This window comes from Lactuca virosa, chromosome 8 (assembly GCF_052849685.1).
Source record: "Lactuca virosa cultivar CGN04683 chromosome 8, Lactuca_virosa_CGN04683_v6, whole genome shotgun sequence".
Taxonomy (NCBI): domain Eukaryota; kingdom Viridiplantae; phylum Streptophyta; class Magnoliopsida; order Asterales; family Asteraceae; genus Lactuca; species Lactuca virosa.
Genome location: NC_136433.1, coordinates 311844593 through 311852737, shown reverse-complemented (window position 1 = coordinate 311852737; position 8145 = coordinate 311844593).

Genomic DNA, 8145 nt, shown 5'->3' with positions numbered 1-8145 from the left:
TTCATGAGTACTCATAAGGGCTGAGTATTGGATCCAACCCACGCTCACTTGCATCACTTCATGGAATTTATCTCGAGTGATCGTGAGACGGTAATATCATATAAATCTTCAAACATAGAGATATGAGTTGTTGACTATGAGTTGGTTATTCATTGATTGTACGAAATCGCATTGGTAACTCGATGTTATAAAACGTGCCTTTGTGAATAATTCAACAAGTAGTTAGTACAAGCATATCAGTCGAAGTTTATCTGTTCCTTCTAGAAATAGAAGCGATATCTGGGCCCCTCGATGATTTGGTTTTGACTTATGTACCAGGCCCGGTCAGAACCTAATTGATGTGTTCAATTTAGTTCTATGTCGAAACAAATTAGAGATCGAGAAACAAATGCTGGACAATAAGTAAGACCATGTTCCATGTGTTTGTCCGGCTGATAACATGAGAACAGAGGATTATATGATCACTTATCTTAAATGGCGTATCATCATCATCTCAGTTCCGATAGACTTTGAAAGAGCTACGATTGCTAGTCGGATTTTGAAGTCATATTTGCAAATATAGTTATTAGACTTATCCAAGTGGGAGACTGTTGGATATAGTGTCTAAGTCCATAACTTTATTTGGTATGTACTTGACCCGACCCGGCATGGTCCATTTGGGTTGCATGACATTGCAATACTTGGATAGACTAAATGAGAGAATAAGGCACTTATGATTATTAATATATTATAAGTTCTAATATATTAATAATAGTATTATTTAATTAGTATTGATCAAGTATTAATCTAGTATTAATTTGGTGATCAAAGTGAGACTAATTAAATATATAGGGTTGATTATGACAATCGTCAATTCTTTTATGGTGGATTAATGATCCATGGTTTATGGGTTATGGATGTAACCATATGGAGCTCCATGGATAGTCCATGGGAGTTACAAATCCATGGGTCATGGGAAATCAAGAGTCATGACAATTAAGGGCATTCATGTGTAAACCCTAATTGTGACAACACTATAAAAGGAACCCTATGGCTAGCAAAATGGTGATCTAGATGACCTAGTGTTACTAGAGAGGGCATAACCAATTTTGAGGCTAAGTGACATTCTCTCAAGTTATTCCAAGTCTTGTGGTGTTGTGTGAAGCATTTGAGGCACAACATTTGGGGTGCTAGGCTCACAAAGTCTTGAAGGAATCCAAGCAACAACAAGGTATGTATTTCTACTAGTTTTTATGTTTTATGTAATCCCCATGCCATGCTAGTTAGGAAATAACCTTGAAAAAGAAATTTGCATGTATATAGAGAAAACATAGATTCAAGGTTATTAGGGTTGCATGTACACTTAGGAAGTGTTAGAATGCTCAAAAACCCATCAATTAAAACATATGATTTCATATTAATATATTATAACTTATAATATATTAATAAACCATAAATAACCTTATCTCAAAAGTCCATCCTAACAAATTGTCCTGATGATATGCAACCCAAATGGACCATGCTACTCTCGGGTCAAGTACATACCAATAGTAGTTATGGGCTTAGACATCTAATCCAACACTGACTTTGGTAGATACCATTGTAATAGTAGTAACGAGTAGTAATCCCTAACTATACCTATTGTAGTTAGATAGTAATGCTGGTTGCGTGCCTTTGTCACACAAAGGTACTGAACTGAAGTGAAGACTTTTATATCCAACACAAATATATATGATATATAACTAAGAATTCAACAACAGTCGGACAAATAACAGAATACCCTAAGTCCACAACCAAACAAGGACAGGAAATAAGGTGAGCTATCAGTCTTAAGTCCTTCAAGTCTTACTTATATAAATATATTAGTGTAGATATGGTTTTGAAAATAAGACAATCTAAAAGAGTTTGAAAACAGTTTTAACATTTAAAGAGTTTGATAAAAGGCTTGAAACACTTGAAAATCCACAGTTTGATGATAATCTGAAAAACAGTAGTAAATCTTGTAGTCTGTTCTAGTTATTAATCACATGTGATTGATACGATAACTATAACAGTTCAACTTGTATTCCCCCCCCCCCCATGAAAGCATTTAAAATCATTTAAATGGTTGATTTAGGGGTATGAACTCACCTGCAGTGAGTGGATTGGATGGAAGTGTCGGGTAGGATGCTAGGTGTCAAGTGAGGACTTGAACACACACACACGGATCCTATGTAACATGTAGTCATACACAAAGGTATCTACTTAGTTGTTTAATCACTAATTAGGTAAGTAAAGACACTCTAACGCATGAAAACACTTCGTTCCAAGTGCTAGGAGTGGTAAGGGTTGCATCTAAGGAGAGTATGGCCTCACATTGGAGTTTACTCCTCAAATGGTAGCCCTAATATGTGTTTACGGTTTCTGGGCCATATCCCCCATGAGTTTACGGCCGTAAGCTCATGGTAATGGTTCATTTGTGTGTTTTAAGGTCTCATGCTTCACAAAGAAGTGTCCTAGGGTTGAATCTAAGGCTTAGGAAGTGGTTAGGGCACAAAAGGACCCCTCATTCGAGTTTACGGTCCTTGGACCATCCTTGAGAGTTTACGATCGTAAATACTTGGGTTTACGGTCGTAAACCCATGAGTTTACGGCCGTAAACTCATGTATGCCTCAACCTTTTTGTGTTTTGGTGTTTCTAGTTCATGCATGCAAGTTTCTAGGCCTTTATCCAAGCATTTGAAGGTGTTAGGGGCATATAAACACCACTTGGTGGTGTTTACGGTTTTGGGAGATCCCCAAACCGTAAACACATGTGTTCTTGGGGATTTTGATGTTCATTCCATGGATTAGCAAGCACACTAAGCAATTAACTAGCTAGGAAGAGTTTACTTACTTATATGAAGCTTGTAAGAGTGTTTAGGACCCAAAAACACTAGTGTGTGTTCTTGGTGTTCTTGGTGTTTTGAAGAACACTTGAAGATCTAGTTAAAAATGAAGAATCCATGGATGAAATGATGTAAAAACACTAGATTAAGTGTTGTAGGAAAGAATCTAGGAAGAAAACACTTACATTTCACGGATTTGAAGAAATGAACTTATGATACTTGAGAGAAAAAGCTTGGTGTACTTGAGGTGGGAAGTGGAAAATGAGGAAAAGGTGTGTAAACTCATGCTATATGCATGAGTTCTTGGGAAAATGGGGTTTACGGCCCAAACACCTCTTGTTTGGCCGTAAACACTTTGCTAAGGTGTTGTTCGTTTTGTTTGTTACACACCACTAATAACGACACTTCCTTTTATTAAATCGTTTTGACGAAAATAAAATAAGACACCCAAACGGACTTAAATCCGGCCAAAAATGTGCTGAAATGTTTTTGATTATTATTTGAAGTGTTTGACTGAGGAAATAATACAAATGAAAATTTCGGGTTGTCACATCATCCCCTCGTTAGAGGGAATTTTGTCCCGAAATTTAGAGTTCGAGCACTAAGTTATTACAACATAACTAAGCAAAAAGATGGGGATATTTAAGTTTCATTTGATCCTCGCGCTCCCAAGTGAATTCAGGTCCTCGCTTGGCGTTCCAGCGAACCTTCACGATTGGGATGCGGCTTTGTTTTGTTCGTTTGACCTCTCGGTCCATGATCTCTACAGGTTCTTCCACGAAGTTGAGGCTCTCTTTGATCTCGATTTCGTCAAGAGGAATTACAAGAGTGTCATCGGATAGGCACTTTTTCAAGTTCGAGACGTGGAAGGTAGGATGCACATTACTAAGTTCGCGGGGTAGATTGAGTTTGTATGCTACGGGGCCGATTCTAGCGAGAATCTCGAAAGGCCCTATGTATCTTGGATTCAGCTTTCCATGCTTTCCGAAGCGTATTAAGCCTTTCCAGGGTGAGACTTTCAAAAGGACTCGGTCTCCCACCTGGAACTCCAAAGGTTTCCTTCGTTTGTCTGCGTAGCTTTTCTGTCGGTCTCTAGAGGGTTTTAATCGTTCACGAATCTGAACGATCTTTTCTGTCGTTTCCCGAATGATCTCCGGACCCATGAGAGTGTTGTCAGGAACTCGTCCTTTAGCTAATTGAGTGTCACCGACCTCAGCCCAGCACAGAGGGGATCTGCACTTTCGGCCGTAGAGGGCTTCAAATGGAGCAGCTTTGATGCTCGTGTGATAACTGTTGTTGTAGGAAAACTCGACAAGGGGTAAATGGGTATCCCATGCCTTACCAAAGTCGATCACACAGGCTCGCAGCATATCTTCCAGAGTTGGAATAGTTCTCTCACTTTGTCCGTCGGTTTATGGATGGTAGGCTGTACTCATGTCCAACCTTGTTCCTAGGGAGTTTTGTAATGACTGCCAGAACCTCGAAGTGAATCTACTATCTCTATCGGAGATAATAGATATAGGAACACCATGCAGTCGTATGATCTCCCTAATGTAGGTTCTAGTGAGCTTCTCCATCTTGTCTGTTTCTTTGATGGGCAGGAAGTGTGAAGATTTGGTCAATCTGTCGACGATGACCCATATGGTATCAAGTCCACCCGTTGTCTTGGGTAACTTGGTTATGAAGTCCATAGTGATCCGCTCCCACTTCCACTCAGGTATCTCGGTTGCTGGAGTAGACCTGCTGGTTTCTGGTATTCGACCTTGACCTTGGCGCAAGTAAGGCATTTACTCACGAAGGTAGCGATCTCCGCTTTCATGTTAGGCCACCAGTATGATTTCTTGAGATCCAGATACATCTTATCTGAACCTGGGCGGACGGAATATCGAGTGTTGTGCGCTTCCTTCATGACCAAGTCTCTGAAGCCACCGTGTCGCGGTGTCCAGATCCGGTTCATGAGGCATAAGGCTCCGTCACCCTTAACCTCCATATTCTTATCCATTCCTTGCAGGGATTCTCCCTCTACATGTTCAGGTTTCAAAGCTTCGAGCTGAGCTTCCTTAATTTGTGCGGATAGATGCGAATGGATAGTCATTGTTAATGACTTGACTTTCCGACTAGAATAGTCTTTCCGACTTAGGGCGTCTGCTACCACATTGGCTTTACCCGGATGATAACGAATTTTGCATTCGTAGTCATTGAGTAGCTCGACCCACCGTCGTTGTCTCATGTTGAGTTCTTTCTGGTTGAAGATGTGTTGGAGGCTTTTGTGGTCTGTGAAGATAGTACTCTTCGTACCGTACAGGTAGTGTCTCCAGATTTTTAGGGCGAACACAACCGCTCCTAATTCGAGGTCGTGTGTGGTGTAGTTGACTTCGTGTGTCTTCAGCTGTCTTGAGGCATAGGCGATGACCTTACCTCGTTGCATCAGAACACAACCGAGCCCCTGATTAGATGCATCGCAGTATACCACGAAATCTTCTATCCTTTCAGGGAGGGATAGTATCGATGCGGTGCATAAGGCTCGTTTCAGGGTTTGGAATGCCTTCTCTTGTTTCTCTTCCCAGTCAAAGGCCACGACTTTCTGGGTCAATGTTGTGAGGGGTTTCGCAATTCGAGAGAAGTTCTGTATGAACCTGCGGTAGTAGCCAGCGAGGCCTAGAAATTGACGAATTTCTGTAAGCTTCTTCGGTGCTGACCAGTTCTCAATAGCTTTAATCTTGGATGGGTCCACATGGATTCCTTATTTGCTAACCACGTGTCACAAGAATTCGACTCTTCGGATCCAAAATTCGCACTTAGAGAACTTTGCGTATAGCTTCTCCGATCGGAAGGTTTCCAGGACTTGCCGTAGATGATCGCTATGCTCTTCCTCACTTCGAGAGTAGATAAGTATATCATCAATGAAGACGATAACCAACTGATCCAAGTAAGGACGGCACACTCTATTCATCAAGTTCATGAAGACTGCGGGCGCATTGGTCAGCCCGAATGGCATCACTACGAACTCGTAGTGTCCGTAACAAGTTCGGAAGGCCGTCTTCGGAACATCCTCCTCAAGCACTCGTAACTGGTGATACCCAGACCTCAGATCAATCTTAGAAAAGTAGCTCGCCCCTTGCAGCTGGTCGAATAAATCGTCTATGCGAGGAAGAGGGTAACGATTTTTGACCGTCAGTTTGTTGAGTTCCCTGTAATCGATGCACATACGGAACGATCCGTCTTTCTTCTTCACGAACAAGACTGGTGCTCCCCAGGGTGAGAAGCTTGGTCTTATAAAGCCCTTGCTGAGCAGTTCGTTAAGTTGGCCGGATAGTTCTTGCATCTCAGCAGGCGCTAGACGATATGGCGATTTGGCTACGGGAGTCGCTCTTGGGATTAAGTCGATTCGGAACTCGACTTGACGTTGCGGGGGTAATCCCAGGAGTTCTTCTGGAAAGACGTCGGGAAAACCGTGTACTACGGGAAGGTCTTTTAGGCCCTTTGTCTTCTGGCTCGTGTCGACAATGTGTGCAAGGAATGCACGATACTCCTTACGTAAGTACTTCTGGGCTTGAATACTTGAAATGATACGAAGGCTCGTACTGGGTTTGTCTCTGTAGATCATCAAGGTTTTGTTATTTGGTAGGTTTAGACGGATTGCTTTGTCGAAACACAAAATATCGGTACGATGGAGACTCAACCAGTCCATGCCCACGATGACATCGAAGCTCTTGATTGCTACTAGTATGAGGTCGATTTGAAATGAGTGATCATCTAGCGTGAGGGTACAACCTATGTATACTTCGTTAGAACTCTCTGTTTTTATGTTAGCCATTTCTACGACGAAGGTTTCTTTTAGTGCTTGCGGTGATTGTTTAAGTAAGTGTTTAAAGTTTTGGTTTACGAAGCTCCTCTCTGCCCCACTATCAAATAGGATACAAGCATAAGAGTTATCGAGAAGGAACGTACCCGTGACTACTGTGGGGTCTGCTACTGCTTCATTATGGCCAATAGCAAGTAGTCGTCCTGTTCCTCCTGCATTCCCAGCCTTCAGACAGTTTCTTTTGAAGTTTCCTACCTCGCCACAACCGTAGCAGGCCTGGCTTACTCCCGAACTGGGGACCTGGGAAATGGGTTTGGGTTGAGATCTGCAAAACCGGGCGGTATGGCCCTTCCGGTCGCAGTTAGTGCAGTGCATCTCACGGCAGGGGCCGTTATGATGGAAAGAGCACTTGGTGCACTTGGGTAGATTCCCTGCATATGTTTTGGTTGGTACAGGGGCAGCAGGAGTAGTGACAGCGTGGACAGCCACTGTCTGTTGGTTTTTGGAAGAGGATTGATGTGCTTTGCCCTTCCTTCGATCCCCATGCTTCCTTTTGTTGTCGGCTGCGTGGGTTGGTGTTGTGGTGGTGGTCGTAGTTGTTGATGGGGTGTAAGGAACTTCATGATCAATCAACCTTTGGGCCAATTCCTTGGCACTGTCAAAGGTCGTAGGGTGTGATGCTAGAACGTTCCCTCGATACGGGGTCACTAAACCCCAGATGTATCTTTCAATTTCTTGCTCTCGGTGGGGACCATGTTAGGACATAGAGCCACCAGGTCGCAGTACCTGGCTGTATAAGCCACTATGTCGGAACCCTGCATTTTGAGGTTCCAGAGTTCTTCCTCGAGTTTTTGAATGTCGCCCCTCGGGCAGTACTCCCTTGTCAGAAGGTCCTTCAGTGTGTCCCATCACATGGCGTTGGCTGTTACCAAGGAGAGTGATTTGACATGGCCATTCCACCACGTCAAGGCCCTTTGGGTGAAGGTGCAAGCAGCAAATTTTATCTTGCTTCCCTCGGGGCACGAACACATCTCGAAGATTGCTTCAATTCTTTCGATCCATTGGGATAGTGCAAGGATCCCTCCGGTTCCGTTGAAGTATGTAGGTTTGCAGCTGATGAAATCCTTGTAGGTGCACTCCCGTGCACGTGGTTGGGTTTCACCATGGCTAGAGGTAGTGCCCATTCCACCTCCACTGGCGCCACCAGAATTTACTTGAGCCATGGCCGCATTTACAGTTGCGGTTACAGCGGCCTGAAACATCACCACATCGAACTGCGGAGGAGGTGGTGGTGGTGGTGGAGTCTGATCTACAGGCGTGCGTCTGGTCGGACGCTTTCGAGGCGGCATCTTTTACTGAAAGGTGAAAGAGTTGAACATTAATAGTAAGAATCAATTGTAAGTATGATGAGAGTGTTTCGTGGACTAAATCGCCATAGTCCAACTATCAGATAGAGTCATAACAATAGAGTAGGAAAACACAAAAGTATAGACT